Source organism: Loxodonta africana, unplaced genomic scaffold (genome assembly GCF_030014295.1).
Source record: "Loxodonta africana isolate mLoxAfr1 unplaced genomic scaffold, mLoxAfr1.hap2 scaffold_34, whole genome shotgun sequence".
Lineage (NCBI taxonomy): Eukaryota > Metazoa > Chordata > Mammalia > Proboscidea > Elephantidae > Loxodonta > Loxodonta africana.
Window position 1 is genome coordinate 137,541 of NW_026975055.1, and position 25,716 is coordinate 163,256.

Sequence of the window (25,716 nt, forward strand, 5' to 3'; positions counted from 1 at the left end):
GAAATATTGGATGGGAAACTTAGACAGCAGTTTTAAGATAATTGTGGTAGAATAATGTGGAAAAGGAAACTAGCAAGAATGGCAGCACAGTTTGAAGAATGTAACCAGGGTCACTGAAATGTGCATGTAGAAATTGTTAAAATGATGTATCTTTGACTCAGTATACTTTATTCAAAAGAAAGAAATTTAAAAAAATTAAATAACATAGAAGTCAACAGTTACTAATTACTGAGTAGAAGAATTCAGTGTCCGTAAGCATTTGAGACTAAATTCAATCAACCTACTCTGCATTTCCTTGAAGACAAAAAATCAAAACTCTACCTTGTTAATGTCACAGTACTTTTAGATCTTTTTTTTTTTAGATCTTTTTTTTTTTTCTAGCAGCCCCTAAATCATCTTAATTACTCTTCAAAATGTATGCTGAAGGATTCTGTGACATGTCCCAGTTCTCCTTCAGGCTGCTTTGTCTTTACAGGAATGAAATTCATTACATACATCAATGGTTTCCCCACTATCTAATTTCCCTGTGTAATCAATCCTTATTGTCAAAAATCACATGAGTGTGTCTATTTACAAGTCAAAACACCTAGCTTCAATTTTTAAAAAATATTTCATACAATTTTATTAGCCAATGTCCGTGAAGGTGTGCTTAAATTGACAATTTCCTATATTCCATGGTGAGAAAATTTCTAGAAATAAATATTTTTAGAATGGAATATAATTATAGATATAAATTTCATTTTGGAATTCATTTTAAAGAAATGATAAAAAAATTCATTACAACTTATACTGCAAGAAGAATATGTATACAATTATCTCTTAACATTAAATCTGATTATAAAACTGAACCCAAATTTCCTATAATAATTATAAAATAATGAGTTATACTTTGAAGAATAAAATGCTGAGTAATGATCATCTGAATCTAAAGCTTGATATTAAACCATTAAAGACAAAATTAAGGTGATGGTATGGCAATAGAAAAGAGAAAGGAAATGTGTGACTATTTTGTTTATCACAAAGTCCTCATGGAACATTCACCAAAATAGACAATATTCTAGTACAAAACAAGTTACAATACATTTCAGAGGACTTATACAGATATATGTCTCATAATAATAACATTCAATTAGGAAATTTGATTAAAAACTATACACTCCCCAACTATTTACAAATTAAAAAACACAGTTCTTAATAAGCTATGGATCAAAGAAGTCACAATGAAAATTAGAAAATATTTTGTATAGTAGTATAATGAAAAAATACTAAAATTTTTTAGATGCAGCTTAGATAGTGCTTACAGAGAAATATATAGCTTTAATTGAAAATATTAGAAAATAGGAAAGATTAAAAAAAAAATCAACCAACTTCTAGCTCAAGAAGCTAGAAAGGAAAGAGCAAAATAAACCTGGAGAACATGGTAGAATCGAAAGAGTAAATATAAAAGGAAATTGTTACCATAAAAATTAATTTAAAAATAGAGAAAATGTATAAAATTAGGAGTTGAATTTTGACAAGACTAATAACATGGATAAGTGTCTAGCAAAACGAATTTAAAAAATAAGAGGAAAAACAAAGTTCCAGATTTGGTAGAGAAAAATAGTCCATCACAGCAGATTCTGTATATTCTAAAAGGATATTATAAACAAATGTATGCCAATATTTTTGCCAACTGAGAAGCGCAGGAAACCTTTCAGTTACACAACTTTCGGAACACACATACACAAAATTAAAAATCAATATGAATTAATTTATTAAATTAATCGAAACTTTAACTAAGACAATTCTTCCCCACCCTCCCCCCCCAAAAAAACTCCATTCATATATAGCTTTATCAATGAATTCTACTCAACATTTCAGTAAAAAACACTTTTGGGACAAGAGAAAATTAAAATACATTCAAACTAATTTTCTACACGCAGCATAACTCTTAAGCAAAGATGAAAGAGACTTACAAGGTTGTGTAAAAATTCATCAACATAGCCTCAAAATGTCTCAATTATTATTTAACAATTCAAATACAGCCATATATTTTAAAAATTTAACATGACAAAAAAAAACCCAAAGTAGATCTTATTTTACGAATAAAAGCTGGGCTAATGTTTGAAATAAATTGATGTAATTCAACTGACTACAGGAAGCACCATAGCCTTTCGCTTTCCACTCTTCTGAAAATTAGTGTCTATTTTGGTTATCTTGCATTCCCTGCCATTGTACGTTGTGTGTGTGGAAGAGAGAATATGACTCCAGTTCATATATCTTTAAACATAGAGAAACAATAATTTAGTAGCTGTAAGAAATGAACTGTACCCAAGGAGCCTCATCCATAGCTGATAAAGATTTAGAAATAGAGGTCCTGAACTTCAAGCTGGTACCATAATGAGATAAGATGTTAATGAAGAGGGTGAATGTACCTTGCCTGTGTGAGTGTGTTATTGTGAACTTAAGTGAACTGGTACAAATTGTGTTTCTAAAGGTGAACACAATGTCTTCTATCCTATGCTTTTCTTCATGTTATATTAACACTGCCCAAAGATACAGTGTCAATTTCTTCACCCTTATCAATCTGCACAAGTCTGTGGCTAATTTGATCACTAGAATATGACAGAATGTTGAGCCATTTGGGGGGATAGCCCTTACCTAGCCTGGCAGCTTCTGCCTTCTCCCTCTGAGAGCCATGAGTAGCCATTTTAGGAGTCTAACAAGCTCGCTGGAGAAATCTTCTCTACATAGGTCTACATGGAGAAGAAGAGGGATCCAGCAGAGCCTAGTCTTCAAGACATTCCTGCCAGGGCACCATTCATATGAGTGAAGTCATCTTGGTCCCCCTGTAAGTATGGCCATTAGCAAAATATCAAACGCTAAACTAAGTTCATGCTATATGGAGCAAAATTGATGAGTCAAGTTCTGTCTAAATTTCTAACATACTAAAAATGTGAGATATAAAAAAAAATGTGTTTTTTGAAGCCACCAAGTTTTAGGGTAGTTGGTTGTGCATCAATGCATAACTGCAACAGTTGAAATGAGCAAGAGATTCTAAAATATATGTTAGAATGAAAAGGTCCTACAACTAAAATAATCTTGAAAATAAAAGTGGTAGAATAACACTACACGATTTTAGAATTTACTACAGAACAAATGTAATTAATACTCTGTTATGCTGTTTTTTATGCTGCAGAAAGTCAGATAAATAGTTTAACAAAATTGACCACAGAGTCTAGAAAAAGAACCACACATATATGCTCATGTATGCTCAAAAATTTTCATTAAATTCAATAGGGAAGAGAAAGACTTTCAAGGAATGGGTATTGAAACAAGTGGTAATCCATATTAAAAAAAGAATCATGTGAGTCCAGCCAATATGACTCTAGACAGAGGCATTATGCCATCTCTCTGTAGAAAAGACCCAAAAAACTAAGTAAAACAGATACAAACATCAATTCTGGAACTTTAAGTATGAAATGAAGGGATAAGAAACTAGGTCAAATACTGAATGAGAAAACCAGGAGGCAGGGCCAAGATGGCTGACTAGGTAGAAGCTACCTCAGATCCCTCTTACAACAAACACTCAGAAAAACAAGTGAATCGATCACATACATGACAATCTACGAACCCTGACCATCAAACACAGATCTAAAGAGTTGACCTGAGTGACAGGTGAGTGAAAAGCTGCATCCTGAAGCAGCAACAGCCTCTGGAACCTGCGTCTGGTGCCACAGCCTTGAGCCCTCGTGGTTCCCTGATGCCAAGTGGCGGAGCTGATTGCAACTTGCTGAGGCGGGGCAGGCAGGGGACAAAGCCCTAACCCCTAGCCCCCTGTGGTTACCTCGGTAAAGACTCAGCCAGCGCAAGCAGGTTGCACCCTGATGGGGCTAACGAGAGAACGAGCAACAACGGGGAAGCAGCAACTGTGTTTAGAGCCTGGAGCCAGAGTCCCAGTCAGAAAACCTTGGCGCCGGGTGTTGGACTGGGCGCAGGGAGCTGAGAACAGCTTCCTGAGATGGCACAAACACAGGACCCAGCCCTAGCCCGCTGAAGTGACCTCAGGGGAAGCCCAGCCAGTGCATCAGGCAGCAAGCGCAGCAATGCAGCTGACAGAGAAGTGACCAGGAGGCAGCAACGGGTTTTGGAGCCTGGAGTGCGGCGTCCCAGGTGGGGAACCTTGGCGCCGGGCTTTGGACTGGGAGCAGAGAACTTGGCCACGGTTCTGAGAAAGCACAAGCACAGGACGTGCGGGCCTGACCCTCGGGGGCAATCTCGACCTAGCCAGAGCACACAGACTACATGCCCCTCAGGAATCTCAGATAAATCAGTCATCACCAAGCAAGATAAGTACCTTTGTCTATTTTCCTGGGTGCTACTCTGTCCTATTTATCTGGTCCCTCCCCTCACTTCCCAGGCTTCATTAACATTGGAATTTCCTGGGCCAGGGAGTGAAGTGCTCTGCGTTTTTTTTGTGTGTGTGTCTTTTCCTGACCCATTCTCCTGGCCTGAGAGAAGCAGCTACTAAAAACCCAGGGGCCAAAAATCCATCCCTGACTTCCCGAAATTGGAATAAAAATATGGAACCAGCTCCAGCCAAGCTTATGAGATCCACAGTCTTGGGCTTTCATCCCTACAGGGAGCAAGGTGGTTATTATAATGCAAAGGCTTTCTGATACTGATCTGACTGTAATTGTTTTATCAGGTTACTGGAAGGACAAGTTTTCCAGGTCTGATATCTCTACCTATTAAACAGAGCCCTCACTGACACACACGGGGAGCTGAGGGCTGAAGCTCCACCCAAACCACCTAGCCTCCTGCCAAAGGGGTCTGAAGATAGTGACACCAACCAATCTGTAGAGGTACATGTATTGGGTGCCTAAGGTACAGCTGCAGAGCCCACCTACCAAAATGCTTTAGGAATGGAGACACACCTACCTCACTGGCACTTGGGGGAAGCCTGTCAGCATCCTGCCCCCCCCCCGGAGAGTGACCTCCTGCTGCTACTAGAATCTGGTGCACACAACTATCACCACCACTCCTCTAAGTGAATAGGTGACAGTCTACACCACACATTTGGTGACCCAAAATCAGATTCTATTCAAGAATAATGAATGGACTCTTAGGCTTATATACCTAGTAAAAGCCCAAACCAGCTGGTAATAGTACATAAGTGATTCAAAGGCTACAACAATCAAGACAGCACAATCTAGTAGTCCTTCTACGTATATTGAAAGAAAATAAAACAAGATAAGACTCAGTGAGCAAATATAAAATAAATCATTACAATATCTTATAGATGGCTCGGAGACAGCACTCGATATCAAACCACATAAACAAGCAGACCATGATTACTTCTACAACTCCCCAGATTAAAGAATCAAAACCTTTCCCTAACGAAAATACAATCCTAGAATTGCCAGATGCAGAATATAAAAGACTAATTTACAGAATGCTTCAAGACATTGGGGATGACCTCAGAAATGAAATAAGGCAATCTACAGAAAAAGCCAAGGAACACACTAATAAAGCACTTGAAGAAATCAAAAAGATTATTCAAGAACATAGTGGAAAAATTAATAAGTTGCAAGAATCCATGAAGAGACAGCATTCAGAAACCCAAAAGATTGACAGTAAAATGATAGAATTAGACAACTCAGTAGGAAGTCAGAGGAGCAGAATCGAGCAATTGGAATGCAGAGAGGGGGAGATGGAGGATAAGGCAGTTGACACCAATATAGTTGAAGAAAAATCAGATAAAAGAATTAAAAAAAAATGAAGAAACCCGAAGAATCATGTGGGACTCTATCAAGAAGAATAACTTGCGTGTGTTTGGAGTTCCAGACAGGGAGGGATAACAGAAACTACAGAGAGAATAGTTGAAGATCTGTTGGCAGAAAACTTCCCTGACATCTTGAAAGATGAAGGGATATCTATCCAAGATGCTCATCAAACCCCATTTAAGATTGATCCAAAAAGAAAATCACCAAGACATATTATCATCAAACTTGCCAAAACCAAAGATAAAGAGAAAATTTTAAAAGCAGCCAGGAATGAAAGAAAGGTCTCCTACAAAGGAGAATCAATAAGAATAAATTCAGACTACTCAGCAGAAACCATGCAGTCAAGAAGGCAATGGGATGACATATATAGAGCACTGAAGGAGAAAAACTGCCAGCCAAGGATCATATATCCAGAAAAACTCTCTCTCAAATATGAAGGTAAAATTAAGATATTTACATATAAACACAAGTTTAGAGAATTTGCAAAAACCAAACCAAAGCTAAAAGAAATACTAAAGGAAATTGGTCAGAAAATCAATAATATCAGATACCAACACAACACAAGGTCACAGAACAGAACATCTGGATATCAACTCAAATAGGGAAATCACAAAAACGAATTAAGATTTATTTTAAAAAGAAAAAAAGGCTTAAAACAGGGATTCATTGAAGTCATTAGGTAAAAGATCACAATAATCAAAAAGAGGGACTAAATACAGGGGGCATAGAACTTCCATATGGAGAGGAAAACAAGGTGATATAGCACGATACAAGTTAGGTTTTTACTTAGAAAAATAGGGGTAAATATTAAGGTAACCACAAAGAGGTCTAATAATTCCGTAACTCAAAACAAAAACAAAGAAAAATATAACGATTCAGCAAACATAAATTCAAATACTATGAAAATGAGGAAAACACAATTTGTGCAGAAAAAATCTCAGCACAAAAAAGTAAGTGGAAAAATGAAATCGTCAACAACACACACAAAAAGGCAACAAATGACAACACTAAACACATACTTATCTATAATTATCCTGAATGTAAATGCACTAAATGCACCAATAAAGAGATAGAGAGTCTCAGACCGGATAAAGAAACAAGATCCGTCTATATGCTGCCTACAAGAGACACACCTTAAACTTAGAGACACAAACAATCTAAAACTCAAAGAATGGAAAAAAATATATCAAGCAAACAACAATCAAAAAAGAGCAGGAGTAGCAATATTAATTTCTGACAAAATAGACTTTAAAGTTAAATCCACCGCAAAACATAAAAAAGACACTATGTAATTATTAAAGGGACAATTGACCAGGAAGATACAACCATATTAAATATTTACAACCCAATGACAGGGCTGCAAGATATATAAAACAAACTTTAACAAAACTGAAATGTGAGATAGACACCCCCACAATTATAGTAGGAGACTTCAACATGCCACTTTCGGAGAAGGATAGGACTTCCAGGAAGAAGCTCAATAGAGACACGGAAGACCTAATTCTACAATCAATCAAATTGACCTCATAGACTTATACAGAACACTCCATCCAACAGCTGCAAAGTATACTTTTTTTTTCTAGTACACATGGAACATTCTCTAGAATAGATTACATATTAGGTCATAAAACAAAACTTTGCAGAATCCAAAACATTGAAATATTACACAGCATCTTCTCAGAACACAAGGCCATAAAAGTGGAAATCAATAAAAGAAAAATCAGGGAAAATAAATCAAGTACTTGGAAACTGAACAAGACCCTGCTCAAAAAAGACTGGGTTATGGAAGACATTAAGGAGGGAATAAAGAAATTCATAGAATGCAATGAGAATGAAAACACTTCCTATCAAAACTTCTGGGACACAGCAAAAGCAGTGCTCAGAGGTCAATTTATATCAATAAATGCACATATACGTAAAGAGGAAAGAGCCAAAATCGGAGAACTGTCCCTACAACTTGAACAAATAGAAAGTGAGCAACAAAAGAATCCATCAGGCACCAGAAGAAAACAAATAATAAAAATTAGAGCTGAACTAAATGAATTAGAGAACAGAAAAACAATTGAAAGAATTAACAAAGCCAAAAGCTGATTCTTTGAAAAAATTAACAACATTGATAAACCATTGGCCAGACTGACTAAAGAAATACAAGAAAGGAAACAAATAACCCGAATAAGAAACGAGAAGGGCCACATCACAACAGACACAACTGAAATTAAAAGAATCATATCAGATTATTATGAAAAATTGTACTCTAAAAAATTTGCAAACCTAGAAGAAATGGATGAATTCCTAGAAAAACTCTACCTACCTAAACTAACACAATCAGAAGTAGAACAACTAAATAGACGCACAACAAAAAAAGAGATTGAAAAGGTAATCAAAAAACTCCCAACAAAAAAAGCCCTGCTCCGGACGGCTTCACTGCAGAGTTCTACCAAACTTTCAGAGAAGAGTTAACACCACTACTACTGAAGGCATTTCAAAGCATAGAAAAGGATGGAATACTACCTAACTCCCTCTATGAAGCCACCATATCCCTGATACCAAAACCAGGTAACGACACCACAAAAAAGAAAAATACAGACCTGTATCCCTCATGAACATAGATGCAAAAATCCTCAACAAAATTCTAGCCAATAGAATTCAACAACATATCAAAAAAATAATCCACTATGACCAAGTGGGATTTATACCAGGTATGCAAGGTTGGTTCAATATTAGAAAAACCATTAATGTAATCCACCATACAAACAAAACAAAAGACAAAAACCACATGATCTTATCAATTGATGCAGAAAAGGCATTTGACAAAGTCCAACACCCAATCATGATAAAAACTCTCAGCAAAACAGGAATTGAAGGAAAATTCCTCAACATAATAAAGGGCATCTATACAAAGCCAACAGCCAGCATTATTCTAAATGGAGAGAGACTGAAAGCATTTCCCTTGAGAACGGGACCCAGACAAGGATGCCTTTTATTACTGCTCTTATTCAACATTGTGCTAGAGGTCCTAGCCAGAGCAATTAGGCTAGACAAAGAAATAAAGGGCATCTGGATTGGCAAGGAAGAAGTAAAATTTTCTCTATTTGCAGATGACTTGATCTTATATACAGAAAACCCTAAGGAATCCTCCAGAAAACTACTGAAACTAATACAAGAGTTCGGCAGAGTCACAGGTTAGAAGATAAACATACAAAAAGCACTTGGATTCCTCTACATCAACAAAAAGAACATCGAAGAGGATATCACCAAATCAATAGCATTCACAGTAGCCCCCAAGAAGAAAAAATACTCAGGAATAAATCTTACCAAAGATATAAAAGACCTATACAAAGAAAACTACAAAGTACTAGTGCAAGAAACTAAAAGGGACCTACATAAGAGGAAAAACATACCTTGCTCATGGATAGGAGACTAGACATAGTAAAAATGTCTATTCTACCAAAAGCCATTTATACATACAATGACCTCCAATCCAAATTCCAATGACATTTTTTAATGTGATGGAGAAACAAATCACCAACTTCATATGGAAGGGAAAGAAGCCCCGGATAAGTACAGCATTACTGAAAAAGAAGAAGAAAGTGGGAGGCCTTGCTCTACCTGATTTTAGAATCTATTATACAGCCACTGTAGTCAAAACAGCCTGGTACTGGTACAACGACAGGCACATAGACCAATGGAACAGAATTGAGAACCCCTAATCCATCCACATATGAGAAGCTGATATTTGACAAAGGCTCAGTGTCAGTTAATTGGGGAAAAGATAGTCTTTTTAACAAATGGTGCTGGCTTAACTGGATATTCATTTGCAAAAAAATGAAACTGGACCCATACCTCACACCATGCACAAAAACTAACTCCAAGTGGATCAAAGACCTAAACATAAAGACTAAAACAATAAAGATCAAGGACGAAAAAATAGGGACAACTTTAGGAGCCCTAATACAAGGCATAAACAGAATACAAAATATTACCAAAAATGACGAAGAGAAACCAGATAACTGGGAGCTCCTAAAAATCAAACACCTATGCTCATCTAAAGACTTCACCAAAAGAGTAAAAAGACCACCTACAGACTGGGAAAGAATTTTCAGCTATGACATCTCCGACCAGTGCCTGATCTCTAAAATCTATATGATTCTGTTAAAACTCAACCACAAATAGATAAATGATCCAATCAAAATTGGGCAAAGGATATGACCATGCACTTCACTAAAGAAGATATTCAGGCAGCTAACAGATACAGGAGAAATGCAAATTAAAACTAGGATGAGATTCCATCTCACTCCGACAAGGCTGGCATTAATCCAAAAAACACAAAATAATAAATGTTGGAGAGGCTGTGGAGAGATTGGAACCCTTTTACACTGCTGGTGGGAATGTAAAATGGTACAACCACTTTGGAAATCCATCTGGCCTTTTCTTAAAAAGTTAGAAATAGAACTACAATACAACCCAGAAATCCCGCTCCTCAGAATATAACCTAGAGAAATAAGAGACTTTACAAGAACAGATATATGCACACCCATGTTTATTGCAGCATTGTTTACAATAGCAAGAAGCTGGAAGCAACCAAGGTGTCCCTCAATGGGTGACTGGTTAAATAAATTATGGTATATTCACACAATGGAATACTATGCATCAACAAAGAACAGTGAAGAATCTGTGAAACATTTCATAACATGGAGGAACCTAGAAGGCATTATGCTGACTGAAATTAGTCAGAGGCAAAAGGACAAATATTGTATAAGACCACTATTATGAGATCTTGAGAAATAGTATAAACTGAGAACACATTCTTTTGTGGTTACGAGAGGGGGGAGGTAGGGAGGGTGGGAGAGGGTTATTTACTGATTAAATAGTAGATAAGAACTACTTTAGGTGAAGGGAAGGGCAATACCCAATATAGGGAAGGTCAGCTCAACTGGACTGGACCAAAAGCAAAGAGGTTTCCTGAATAAACTGAACGCTTCGAAGGTCAGTGGAGCAAGGGCATGGGTTTGGGGACTATGGCTTAAGCGGACTGCTAAGTCAATTGGCAAAATAAATTGTATGAAGAAAACATTCTGCATCCCACTTTGAAGTGTGGCATCTGGGGTCTTAAATGTTAACAAGCGGCCATCTAACATGCACCAGTTGGTCTCAACCCACCTGGATCAAAGGAGAATGAAGAACACCAAGGTCACACGATAACTATGAGCCCAACACAGAAAGGGCCACATGAACTAGAGACTTACATCATCCTGAGACCAGAAGAACTAGGAGGTGCCCAGCCACAACTGATGACTGCCCTGACAGGGAGCACAACAGAGAATCCCTGAGGGAGCAGGAGAACAGTGGGATGTAGACCCCAAATTCTCATAAAAAGACCAGACTTAATGGTCTGACTAAGACTAGAAGTATCCCGGGGGTCATGTTTACCAAACCTTCTGTAGGCCCAGGACAGGAACCAGTCCTGAAGACAACTCATCAGACATGGAAGGGACTGGACAAGGGGTTGGAGAGAGATGCTGATCAAGAGTGAGCTATTTGTATCAGGTGGACACTTGAGACTGTGTTGGCAGCTCTTGTCTGGAGGGGAGATGGGAGGGTAGAGAGGGTTAGAAACTGACAAAACGGTCATGAAAGGAGAGACTGGAAGGAGGGAGCGGGCTGACTTATCAGGGGGAGAGTAAATGGGAGTATGTAGTAAGGTGTATATAAGTTTATATGTGACAGACTGACTTGATTTGTAAACTTTCACTTAAAGCACAAGAAAAATTATTTTAAAGAATACCGAATGAGAGAAGATACTGACAGAAAACAGAGATCTAGGAGATACACGAAGTGGAGGCCCCCTGTCAACAAATGTGAACAGTGTTGCCATCTTGAAGCACAGCCAGCAACGAGCTCAGACAGGAAAGATGGGAAAGCAACTTCACAGAGCTCACAACAGGACATAGAACCCTTGGTAACCAGAAATACAAGCTTTTCCATACCTCACCCTTCTGCCCCATATGCCGCTTCCCTCCTTTTACTTGGGCCCCCACAAAGCAGCCAAGGCTAGAGCATCCCCCAACACTCAGGCACACCTCCATCCCAGATTTCCATTGCACGTCCTCTACCACCACTCAACCAATTGCTGAATGGTGGGAAGTAAGCCTGTACCACACCCCATCTGACACCCCCGCCCAACTGGTGAGGGGCTGTGAATATTTGCACACCTCTGGAACAACATCAGAAGGCAAAAAACACCCACCCAGTATACCTTCACCCACCTCACCAAATCAGCGTAGAAAGAAGTGGGCTCACCCTGCCTGGTGTTGCCTTGCCAGTCAGAGAAGGTGGTGAAAGCTATCATACCAGAGACAAGCAAGCACCAAAGAATGTCCAGCCTACCTACCCTGAGATGAAAACAAAAGAGAAAAACAGGATGAAACAAATAAATATACAATCAATATATAAAGAAAATAAGACTTTAATATCTTGGAGACAGCAGGACAAGATGGCTCCAGCAAGTGACCAAAATAAAGAATCAGATAAACTTCTGGTAGAAGAAAAGGCAATGGAACTACCTAGTAATTCAAAATACCAATATTTAGAGCTTTCCAAGACATTAGGAAAGAGATTAAGAAAAACACAGGGGAAAAAAAAGAAAAAATTCACAAAATCATGGAAAAAAAGAGATGAAACCAACAAAAACATACTCAAAATCAAGGAAAACAAAGACAAAAATATACAAGAATTCAGGAAAATCACAATAAATAAACAATTAGAAACCATGCAAAAGAAAAAAAAAGGCAAATCTAAATCAAAAAGATAACAAAAGTTCAGAAATAGACAACTTAATAGAAGGTTAAAAGCAAATTTGAAACAATAGAAGACAGAATCAACTATATTGAAGGCAAACATATGTACACCACTTTCTCTGAGGAAAAATTAGAGAAGACAATGAAGAAAAATTAAGAATTATGTGGGACATAATCAAGAGCAAAAATTTGCATATGATTGGAGTATAAGAACAGGGAGAGAAAGTGGAAAACATAGAGAAGGTTGTTGAAGATTTACTGACAGAAAACTTCCAAATATCATGAAAGAAGAAAACCTGACCATCTAATAAGCTCAGATAGCCCCATATATGATGAACTACAAAAGAATGTCACAACAATACATCATAATCACACTTGCCAAAACCAAAGACAAAGAAGGAATCCTGAAAGCAGATCTAGAAAAACGAAAAGTCACTTATAAAAGGGAAAAATAAGATTAAACTCTGATTACTTGGCAAAAACAATGCAGGTAAGAAGGTGATAGGATGACATATATAAAACCTCGAATTGATAAAAATGCAAACTAAGAATAATATATCCTGCAAGACTCTCCAATACAATAGCAAAATAAGTACATATCCAGATAAACAGAAGTTGAGGTAATTCTAAAAAACCAAACAAATATTGAGGGCAGACCTTATGTTAGAGAACTAGCAACATCAGACAACACCAGAGTCTGGGACATAGGTCAGCATCAGCCAGATACTAACCTAGATAAAGAACTCTTAATATTAAAATAAAGCTAAAGACTTAGAAAGGAAAACAGAAATGTCAATCAGTAAATGATGACAGTGTCAAAACAATAAAAAGGAGAATAAATGGGGTAAACATAGAATTTTCAGATGGAGAGGAAGTCAAGGCAATATCAAGCAATAAACAACTGATTCAGACTTAGGAAGATATGGGGAAATTTCAAGGAAACCACAAAGAAAGTTAACAAACTTAACCATCCAAATAAAAAAAAGAAGAAACACACAAAAATTCAGTAAACACAAAACCTACACAAACGAAAGAAAATCCACAAACAAAAGGAACGCAGCACAGGAAAGTAAGAGCAACAAAGAAAACATCAGCACCACAAAAGAAAAGCACAACATGAAGGCAATAAATGCATACCTGTCTATCAATAATCACACTGAATGTTAATGGCTTAAATGCACCCATAAAGAGACAGAGAGTGTCAGAATGGATTAAAAAAAAAAGATTCATCAATATGTTGTCTACAAGAGACATATCATTGACACAAGACATAAACATAATAAAAATTAAAAGAAAGAAAAACTATATCAAGCAAGCAGTAACCAAAAAAGAGTAGGTGTAGCAATATTACTCTCAGATAAATAAGACTTTAAGGTAAAATCGATCATCTAGACAAGGGAGGACATTATATAATGATTGAGATGACAATCAACCAAGAACACATAATCTTAATAAATATCTATGCACTCAATGACAGGGTTCTAAAATACATAAAAGGAATTCTAAGAGCAAGGAAAAAAGAAATGCTCAGTTCCACAATAATAGTAGAAGACTTCAACACATCACTAGGTGAAGGACAGAACATCTAGAAAGAAACTCAGCAAAAATACAGAACATCTAAAGGCCATGATCACCCAACCTGACCTCAGAGGTGTATGTAGAACACTCCACCAAACAGCAGCGAAGTGTGCATTTTTTCAAAGCATATGAAACATTCTCTAGAATAGACCACATTTTAGCACAAAACAAGCCTCAATAAAATCCAAAACATCAAAATAATACAAAACATTCTCTCTAATCACACCACCATAAAAGTAGAAAACAACAATAAGAAGAGCAAGGGAAAAATCAAATACATGAAACCTGAATAACATCTTGCTTAAAAACCATTGGCTAAAAGAGAGAATCAAAAAATTCCCAGAATCACATGAGAATGTAAACTTGTCCTATCGAAGCTTTTGCAACACAGCAAAGGCAGTGTTCAGAGGTCAACTTATAGCAATAAATGCACACATCAAAATAGAAGGACAAATCAAAATGAAAATGTTAGCACTATGACTCAAACAAGTAGAAAGAGAATAGCAAAAAGAGGCCAGAGGCAAGAGAAGAAAGGAAGTAATAAGGATTGGAGCAGAAATAAATGAAATAACAGGAAAAAAAAAAATAGAAAGAACCAACAAGACAAAAACTTCGCTGCTTGAATAGATCAAAAAATTCGGCAAACCATTGGACAAGCTGACAAGAGAAAAGCAGAAGAGGAAAACACCCAAATAAGCTGAGATGAGAGACTTTACAACAGAAATAACGAAAATAAATATCACACCAGAATACTATGAAAAATTGTACTCCAACAAATTTGAGAAACGAGAGGAAATGGACAAATTTCTAGAAACACACTACCTACCTAAACTAACAAAAACTGAGATAGAAAATCTGAAAAATGCATAACAAGAGAAGAGATTGAATGGGGTAAAAATAAAAAATAAAATAAAATAAAAAACTCCCAACAAAGAAAAGCCCTGGTCTGGACAGCTTCACTGGAGAATTCTACCAAACGTTCAGAGAAGAGATCACACCAGTGCTATTCAAACTATTTCAGAGCATAGGAATGCAGGAAATCTCCCAAATTCATTCTATAAAGCCAGTATAACCCTGATACCAAAGCCAGGAAAACACACAAATTTAAAAAATAAAAATACAGACCAATATCTCTCATGAATACAAAAGCAAAAATGCACAGCAAAATTCTAACTAATAGATTTCAGCATCACATTAAAAAAGTAATACACCCCTACCACGTGAGATTCATACCAGATATGCAAGGTTGGTTCAACATTAGAAAATCAATCAACATAATCCATCATATAAATAGAACAAAAGAAAAAATCCCATAACACAGTAGACATTTGATAAAGCTCAACACTTATTCCTGATAAAACTCTCAATAAAATAGGAATAGTAGAGAAATTCCTCAACATAATAAAGGACATCTATGCAAAACCAAAAGCCAACATCATTCTCAGTGGAGAGAGGCTGAAAGCATTCCCCCTTAGAACATCAGCAAAACAAGGAGGCCCTTTATTGCCACTCCTATTTAACCTTGTGCTGGAAGTCCTAGCTAGAGCAATAAGGCAAGAAAAAGAAATAATGGCATCCAAACTGAAAAGGAATTGGCAAAACTATCCCTATTCGCAGATGATATAATCCTACACATAGACAATACCAAATAGTCCATAAGGAAACTACTAGAATAAGAAAATCTAAACAATATACATTAAGGATACATACATACATAATTAAACTATTTTTAATTGTGATTAAAAACTTAGCATTGGGATTACTTCTGAGAAGAGGTGGAGAAATGTCATCAGAGAAGAGCAATCAGGTAGTTTCAATGATATTGATAATATACTAGGTAAGAGGCCATAAGATTTATAAATAATTGCATATGTTGCTGGATATACATGAAAAATTACACATCAAAAGTAAGAAAAGTTCTAAAACCTTTCTTTTAGTTAAAAAAGTAAAATCTTGTTAAGAGTAGATTATGTTCCATATTACGTTAAGAAAATTCTTTCTGTTTTCTGGTTTGGGGATGTGTCTGGATGGGCTGTAGACTGAGAAAAGCATTTTTTTTACATGAAAATGAAAAAACCAAAACTTTATTTTTACCAAAACAAATCATTACTAAGTGTTTACATTAAAACATATTTAAATTTAATACAACTTTTAGAGAACATGCTGCTTATGTAAAATAACACATTTCTTTTCATAAATTCAATTTCATGGAGATAAAATCAGAACCTCTATCTAATCTTTTAAGAATTGCAAAAATGCACATAATTGCTAATGAGGAAAACATTGTTTATAACTTAGATTAATGTTATTTTCAAACCCACGTGAGCATACTATCTGTCCTCTAATCAAGAGCTAGAATGAGTTTTCTTCATCAACCACATCCTATCTACCAAAATTGCTCACCGATGGTGTCTCAAACCAAACACAATATCATGTCCCACTAAAATCTGCAGAATTACAAATGCATAGGCATTGCCCAGAAGAAGAGAAATAATCTTAAACACAAAGTACATAGTGGAGCTTAAAAAAAAACTGTTGTGCTAATAGAATAATGAAGAGCAAAATTTTAAAACCGTACTTTTGGCCTCAGAAATTTGTTCTAAGGATTGGCCTAATTGTTTTCTCATTAATTTGAATAATACAAAATTTTCCAAAATAGCTTGTTTTTTTCTCTTTTTAAAAGGAAAAAAAACAAAAGAATTTCTTCTAAGTCTTGTTTCAGCATGTACTGAGAAAAATAAAATTACAATGTGAGCTTAGTTTTACTTTTATTTATAAAATAAAAAATACAAATGCCCTTCATCCAGCCTCCAGAATGTCTCTATTAGTTTAATTCTAACCTCAAAGAGTAATTTATTCTACATTTTGGATGTGTTTGCATCAATAAAGAGAAGTATTCCTCGAGAATCCACTGAATTGCCTTAATCGCTCCTTGTGATCATTGTGATCATTTATCGCCTATATTTTGCTTTAGAATTAGCAATGATATTTTCAGTGTGGACACAAATTCTTACTCTACCTGTGGTTAACTTTGTACTCCAGATTTTTTTCCACAGCTTTTTTCATCTCAGAATTTCTCAGGGTATATATCAGAGGATTCAACATGGGAGTGATAACTGTAAAAACCACAGTCATGGATTTGTCAATAGGAAAGTTGGAAACAGGTCTAACATATACGAAGATACATGGGACAAAAAAAAGGACAACCACTGTGATGTGGGAGCTGCAGGTAGACAGGGCTTCGTGCCTCCCTTCCTGACTGTGAGTCTTCAGGGATCTTAGGATAACCCCATAGGAGATTAGTAGAAGGATAAAAATTGCCATACAGATGGCTCCACCATTGGCAACAACAGTGAGCCCTATAAAATAGGTGTCAGAGCAAGCAAGTTCCAATAACGGGTACATGTCACACATGAAGTGATCAATGACATTGGGGCCACAGAAGGGGAGTCTGTGCACAAAGAGAAGTTGAATCACAGAGTGCAAAACTCCTCCAACCCAGGCCACCACCAGCAAGAGAATGCAAAACCGTCGATTCATGACGGTCAAATAGTGCCGTGGTTTACAGATGGCCACATAGCGGTCATAGGCCATTGCCACCAGAAGAAAGACCTCAGTACCACTAAATAAGTGTTCTATAAAGAGCTGGCCCATGCAAGCTGGGAAGGAAATAGTCTTTTTATCACAGAGTAAGTCTAGAATCATTTTGGGGGAAATGGCAGTGGAATAAACAGCATCCATAAGTGACAGATAGGCAAGGAAGAAGTACATGGGGGAGCCCAGGGAGGGGCTGACAATAATAGTCATGACAATAAGTAGGTTGCCCACCATTGTCACAATGTAGATGAGCAGAAACATGACAAATAACACTTTTTGGCCCTCAGGGTCCTGAGTGAGTCCCAGGAGAACAAATTCTGTTACACTGTTACTGTATCCCATTTACTCTTCTATAAGACCTGCTTCAGAGATGAGAGCTCAGAAAAACAAGACCTGTAATGAAATCATGGACATCACTGTGAATATATGCATTAGGTCATGGAGCTCTTCTTCACTATTAATCTTGTACTGTGGCTTATTCACAATAAACATTTAGAAATATCTACTGAGTTTCTCTTTCAAAGATCCCAGTATGTCTTCCCTTAAGAATTCTACTTATTCTCAGATGACTGGATTGGGCCTATGATTACGAGGTTCTGTCTATAAATCTTAGTGGACCTTATATAGAGAAGATCAGTCAGAGGTTCGACAGCCTTTCATTCATTTAATACTCTTTTTTTAAAACATGACAGTGCTTGGCACAGAGATCAGCAATGACAAAGAGGGAAAGGATTTCTGCTCTCAAGAAACATTCTCTAGTGATGAAGATAAACTCTAAACAAATAAATTGACATAGAATCAGTACTTAGAGCTGGTAGTATTTGTGGTGAGTCCCTTTACAATATGATCTATACAGCACCAAAAATAACCCCTTTTTAGGAATATCTCACTAAATATTATGATATTCCACTCTTAGAAGTTTGGTCCTTTATGCCTCAAATGTTTTTCTGTCTTTATGAATCTCCCATTAAATTTGAAGGGGCTGGAATTTGAAATGTATCAGATAACTATGAAATTATTTAGTATATTATTCCCTGTACAAAGTATTGGGCCATAGATTGAATGTCTCTTCTTAAGGATCCATAGTCCCCTCCATTTTCACTTTGGTTATCCCACAACTCCTAACACATTTCTATACCTTATTGACGTACAGTCAGTATCTTGAGTTGGTTGTATTTGTGGTGAGTACCCTTGCAATATACTCTATATTTTCAGCAAACATTTTTGAACTGAAGTTAACTGACATATAACAACTAACAACTAGTACATTACCAGCCAGCATTTTTCAAATCCATTGCATGTGAGCTGGGTAGCCATGGGGGAGAAAATAGATGCTGTAAAGAGAGGTAGAGGACAACAGAAGAGGGTTTAATATGTAATACTTCTTAGGCGCTGAGAGTGGTCAGAATTAGAACTTCAATATCCAGATTCCGAAAAGAAACATACTCAAAGAAAAAATCCAAACTCAGTGTAAGAAGGTATGAGTTTTATTTATTTGCTATATTTTCTAGATTTAGTCTCAAATCTGTCTCAATTTACTCATTGAAAAATAAAGATTCAAACTAGATGATCTTAGAATCCTTTCTAGTCCAACTGTCTGTGACACTATCAGTGAAACCCCATCTTATTTTATTCTGCTGGATGTTTCTGTTTATATATTTGTAACTAAACAACAATCTCCAAGCTCATCAATGTTACTTTAAAAAATGCTAGTCGGTGTTGGAATTGGATCATTCAAGTGACCAAATAATGGTTAGCTTTCTCACTCAGTGTGTGCCTGTTTAAGGCCCAGGACACCCTTGGAAACAGCGCACAGCACAGTGACGAATAATGCGTACTCTGGGGCAACGCTGTCTGTGTTTGAATTCCGCCTTCACCGCTTACTGTATCTGTGACCTTGTGCAACTTCATAAACCTCTTCGTGCCTCAGTTTCATAATTTGTAAAACGGGAAACCAGTAGTACATATCTCTGAAATTTGTGCGTGTGTGTGTTTTTATATGTAAAGTGCCTAGAGCACTGTTGGATCCTGATAAAGAATCAATAAACAACACCTTTTTATTATTGTCCTTGAATGTTTCTCTATGGACATTTCATCAGAATAAATCTTCTGGATCTTTTTCACATTAGGAATAAGCATACTTCTTATAAAAATAATATTATATACCTGTAACTCACAGACACACAGTTTTGGACATAGGATAAAACTGTGCATTATAAGAACTATCTATTTTGTTGTATATGTGTCATAATATATACCTGTCATGGTATGTATATTAATGAATGTTAAGCAGAAAAAAAGGAAAAACTTGTACCCATGGATCAGATGGAGACCTAAAGAGTAGAAAATGAAAGAAAAGAAGACTCAAAACAGGAAGCAGAGAAATTATATTTAAAAAATTACTATACACAGGTAATGGGGATATTAATGTGTTAAGTGGGGATAGCTTTCTTGAGAAATCTTCAGAAAGACTACTTCTAGTGAAAGAGTGCTGGAAGGTCAACCTCTGAGGCTTCCTGAATTTACTCAGGAGGCTTTCTGGGAAGCCATTACAAATAAACACAGAGCCCATCCTAGAAAATAAAGAATGAAAAAGGAAAGGAAATGAAAGGAAGGGGAAAAGGGAGACAAGAGTAAAACAAACAAACAAAAAAAGAAGAGCAGAGGAGAGAAGATGGGAGGGGAGGAGAGAAGGAAAGAGAAAGGAAGGGAAGGAAAAGAAGAAAAAGAAAAGAAAATTCAAAGGAAAAAAAAGAACATTGATCCCTCCGAGGACCTAGCACTTCTGGTTAAAGACAAACTCAGATAAGACAGAACAGTACATATACAGATACAAACACAATCTCTAGGATTGTTCATTCTTGCAGAAAATTGCCAAATTACTACTTCTCAAACGTAGACAAGCTGATTTCATTTATATGGATTTGGTTGAGGGGAAAGAACCTGTGCAGAAGAATTCTGAGCTTTCTTTTAGAAACCAGCTGTAATGAGCACTCTGTATGTCTGGGTGATTCAGGAGTTCTACCATTTTTGAAGCTGTAGATTAATAAAGGCACAGCTATTGAAGAACATAATGGTAAAGATAGTTTATATCTAATTGTTTTTTAACTACTTATTTTCTGCAAGGTCTAGTGCCCTTAATGTTATTAATAATCAATGCTGGATTTCACTGAAATAAATATTCTATTGCCCAGCTAAATTATTTCCATGTAAAACAATCAGTATGTAAAGTATCCACTATAATTTCACTCCTCAAAGATTTGATACTATAAAAACTAAAATAATTACTAGGCTGTCAACTTAAACCACTAAGTTTACACCTTTCTAGAAGAAAAATCATTTAACTTATTTTTATAAGGACATGGCTTTTTACAAATATTAATTAAAATGCCATAGTAACAAAAATAACTTCTATATAGTACATTACAATTACAGATTTATAAGTCTCTCTAAGCGGCAGTTTTTTTCTAAGCGGCAGTAGGCAAGGTACTTCCTGTTCACCAGTTTCTTTTAGTATAAATTTTTTAAAAAACATATATAGTACTATGGTTGTTGTCAAAATTTTGTATATATACAAAAAGATATACATAAGTAAATATAATATATACATACATATGTAAGGTTGTTGTCATCATTTAAAACATTCACACTTAAAAGCACATATCAAACTTCCAGACATAACAGACATTTTTTTACACCCTGACACACTTGATATAATACATAGCTTTAAATTTTCTAGTTCACATATGGAGCCTTGGTGGTGCAGTGGTTAAGAGTATGGCTGTTAACTAAAAGGTTGGTAGTTTGAATCCACCAGCTGCTCTTTGGAAACTCTATGGGGTAGCTCTACTCTGTCCTTCAGGGTCGCTATGAGTTAAAATCCACTTGACAACGATGGGTTTGGTTTTTTGATTTAGCTCAAATACATCTAAATTAATTATAAATCTTTATTAACATATCGCATATCCTACGAACCAAGGTTACAGACCTACTGAATTCGTTGTAATGCACAGCATGCTTCTTTTGTTTTCTGGCAAACGGACAGTAAACGTCTATCTGATAAAATACTAAAGCGGAATAGACTGTGTAGGTTCTGGTTAATTTCTGTGTTTCTCTTGCTTAATTTTACCAATTAGCAATAAACCTAAAGAAATATTTTTAAGAAACTAGCTCTATTTCTATATATCATGTAATATTTTTAATGAGTGTCCTCCTTCAAATGTTTCAAAATCTCACCTCTTGGTTCTTGTCCTTGGTCCTGAAAATCAGGGCTTCTTGAGAGTAATCGTACATACCTCATGTATTTATCTGAAATCACAGAACGCATGGCAATGTGCATCTGATCAGTGGGCCCAGAAATAGTTCCAAGTGGTTACACTCTTCACACTTCCACACAAGCTACCCATCATACCATTTTTTTTCAGATAACTGTGGAAGTGTATATATAGATGCCTGGAAAATGAAGACTTTTAAAAATAATAGTAAACAGTTGAACATTCTCACCTGTCGGGAAAATGTGCTAGAAGAACAATGAGGGTGCCATGTTTCCATGACTATGTAAAAACTGGGCAAATTAATGGAAATTAACCTGGCCAAGCTCATTATTTAGTGACACAAAGTAAAAATCACTGAAATTAGTTATTTGAATTTTTCTTTCTTAATCAATTATAATGAAGCAAACAAAAGTTTTTGACTGAGGATTTAGGGTCATGCTCATGTCTCTCTCCTCATTAATTCTGTACCTAACAAGGCAAAGGCTGGGATTTAGCTTCCCAGAAAAGCCAATGACAGAGCTTCTCACAGATAGGAACAGAACTTTTCAGACATTCAGTCATTCAAAAAGCATATCAAAGACCATGTCTTTCCTCACTAGAATAATGCTCCTACATCTCTCCAACTGCACTCCAGAAAATCATGACCTTCCAGGAATTCCTACAAGCAATGAGAGACATGTATCAAGAGAAAATATCACAAAAAAACCATTTACAGGACTAGATGCCAATTAAAGAGAGTCTCCAGCCTGGACAGGAATTTGAATTTTCAGAAATCTCTTGGGTCATTCTATCTGGAAATAATTCTTCCATTTATATGTGCAGACATAGTGTGTGGCTTTTTACATCATCACTATTTTAAATGAAAGACAATGCAAGTTCATTATGAATTAGTTTATTAGAATATTTGGAAAAAATTCAAATGAAATTTCCTCTCCTGGAAGGTTTTCTTCCCTAGACATCCTAGAGGAAAAAGGCTTGAGTCTTGCTAAGAAAAAGTAGCAGACAAGCAAGTAATGAGAAAAGTCTGTAATGTGAAGAGAAAATTCTAAAATAAAGTGAATACTAAATTATGAATTTTATATTAGTAAATAAAATGTTGTTGTTGTTGTTGTTAGATGCCATCGAGTCGGTTCCGACTCATAGAAACCCAATGCACAACAGAACGAAACACCGCCTAATTCTGAGCTATCCCTACAATAGTTGTTATGCCTGAGCTCATTGTTGCAGCCACTGTGTCAATCCACCTCCTTGAGGGTCCTCCTCTTTTCCACTGACCCTGTACTCTGCCAAGCATGATGTTCTTCTCCAGGGACTGATTCCTCCTGACAACACCTTCAAAGTATGTAAGACGCAGTTTCACCAGCCTTGCCTCTAAGGAGCATTCTGGCTGTACTTCTAAATCAGGTTTGTTCTTTCTTTTGGCAGTCCATGGTATATTCAATATTCTTCGCCAACACCACAATTCAAAGGCATCAATTCTTTGGTCTTCCTTATTCATTGTCCACTTTCACATGCATATGACGTGATTGAAAATACCATGGCTTGGGCTCGGCCCACCTTAGTTTTCAAGGTAACATCTTTGTTCTTCAACACTTTGAAGAGGTCCTTTGCAGCAGATTTGCCCAATGCAACGCGTCTTTTGATTTCTTGACTGCTGCTTCCATAGCTGTTGATTGTGGATCCAAGTAAAATGAAATCCTTGACAATTTCAATCTTTTCTCCATTTATCATGATGTTGCTCATTGGTCCACTTGTGAGGATTTTTGTTTTCTTTGTGCTGAGGTGCAATCCATACTGAAGGCTGTGGTCTTTGATCTTCATTAGTAAGTCCTTCAAGTCCTCTTCAATTTCAGCAAGCGAGGTTGTGTTATCTGCATAATGCAGGTTGTTTGAGTCTTCCTCCAATCCTGATGCCCCGTTCGTCTTCATATAGTCCAGCTTCTCGTATTATTTGCTCAGTATACAGATTGAATAGGCTTGAAGAAAGAATACAACCCTGACTCACACCTTTCCTGACTTTAAGCCAATCAGTACCCCCTTGTCCTGTACGAACAACCGCCTCTTGATTTATGTAAAGGTTCCTCATGAGCACAATTAAGTGTTCTGGAATTCCCATTCTTCGCAATGTTATCCATAGTTTGTTATGACCCACACAGTCAAATGTCTTTGTATAGTCAAGAAAACGTAGGTAAACATCCTTCTGGTATTCTCTGCTTTCAGCCAGGATCCATCTGACATCAGCAATGATATCCCTGGTTCCACATCCTCTTCTGAAACCGGCCTGAGTTTCTGGCAGTTCCCTGTCGATATACTGCTGCAGCCATTTTTGAATGATCTTCAGCAAAATTTTGCTTGGGTGTGATATTAATGATATTGTTCTATAGTTTCCACATTTGGTTGGATCACCTTTCTTGGGAATAGTCATAAATATGGATCTCTTCCAGTCAGCTGGCCAGGAAGCTGTCTTCCACATTTCTTGGCATAGACAAGTGAGCACTTCAGGTGTTGCATCTGTCTGTTGAAACATTTCAATTGATATTCCATCAATTCCTGGAGCCTTGTTTTTCGCCAATGCCTTCAGAGCAGCTTGGACTTCTTCCTTCAGTACCATAGGTTCCTGATCATATGCCACCTCTTGTTATGTTTGAACATTGACTAATTCTTTAGATAAAGTAGATAATATTTATTCCAAAATGAAGGGAGAACAAGTCACAGGCTCTCATGCGTTACTATATTCCTAGTAGAGGAAGGCCTTACTCTGACTGTTAGAGGCATTATACCCAATAAACCTTATGGCTCAGAGGCAGAGAACATTGGGACTAGGTAAGTTACTGAAATTTACCTTCTAATTATTGAAAAGGCAGGTAATCACAGTTCTGCACTTCTGGATTGGAGCAGATGCTGTTGATCTAAGCCTGAATCTAGATCAGCTGGAACCATACTGATCTATTTCTCAAACACCATCAGCAATTGCTTTCATGAATAGTCACAACATGAAGATTTAACTCCCAATCCAAGAGGATGTGTCTTAATCACTTCATTCTTTGTTGGACCAAGACTCAACTTGACTAGGACTTCAAACTGGCACCTTAACTTTGAGTGAGCTAAATTTTACTTGCATGCATGGCTCCTTTACACAAAATTGATACACTTTATCAACTAACCCTGAAGCTTGCCATAACCTTGAAGTTTATAGTTACGATGACCAATTATTAAGTACATTTATAGTTCGAAAAGTTTTTAGTTGAGTTTTTTGTCATTTGCAACCAAAAGCGTCCTGACTGAAACACCCTGATCTTAAATGTATATGTGAATTTAGGTTAGTTTATGTGTATGAGTGTGTTTTTGGAGCAGTATCACTTGACTTTAATTTTACATTATAGTCTCTCTTCTTATTGGCAACAGTTCATTAATCTTCCAAAATTTTAATTGAATTTCCATGTTTTCTGCTTCCAAATGAACTTTTAGAATTAGAGAAATGTTAGGCATAGTTATATGTAGAAAAAATGGAAATATGTATTTACTCTTTTCCCCAAGGATTGACTTAGAATATTATCACACTTTTGTGAAATAAAATTTAGACAAGATCATACTCAAAGTAAGTTAACTCATTACATTCTTCTGACAGTCCATGGTATTTTAAATATCTTTTGCTGACACCACAATTCAGATGTACTAATTCTCCTTTTGTCTTCTTTTTTCTTT

General features: G+C 36.4%; 1 pseudogene; it reads right to left on the reverse strand.

Moving 5' to 3' along the window:
* Positions 1-11,183: 11,183 nt before the first annotated feature.
* On the reverse strand, positions 11,184-21,616 carry LOC135229525 (olfactory receptor 4A5-like; annotated as a pseudogene).
* Between the last annotated feature and the right edge of the window lie 4,100 nt (positions 21,617-25,716).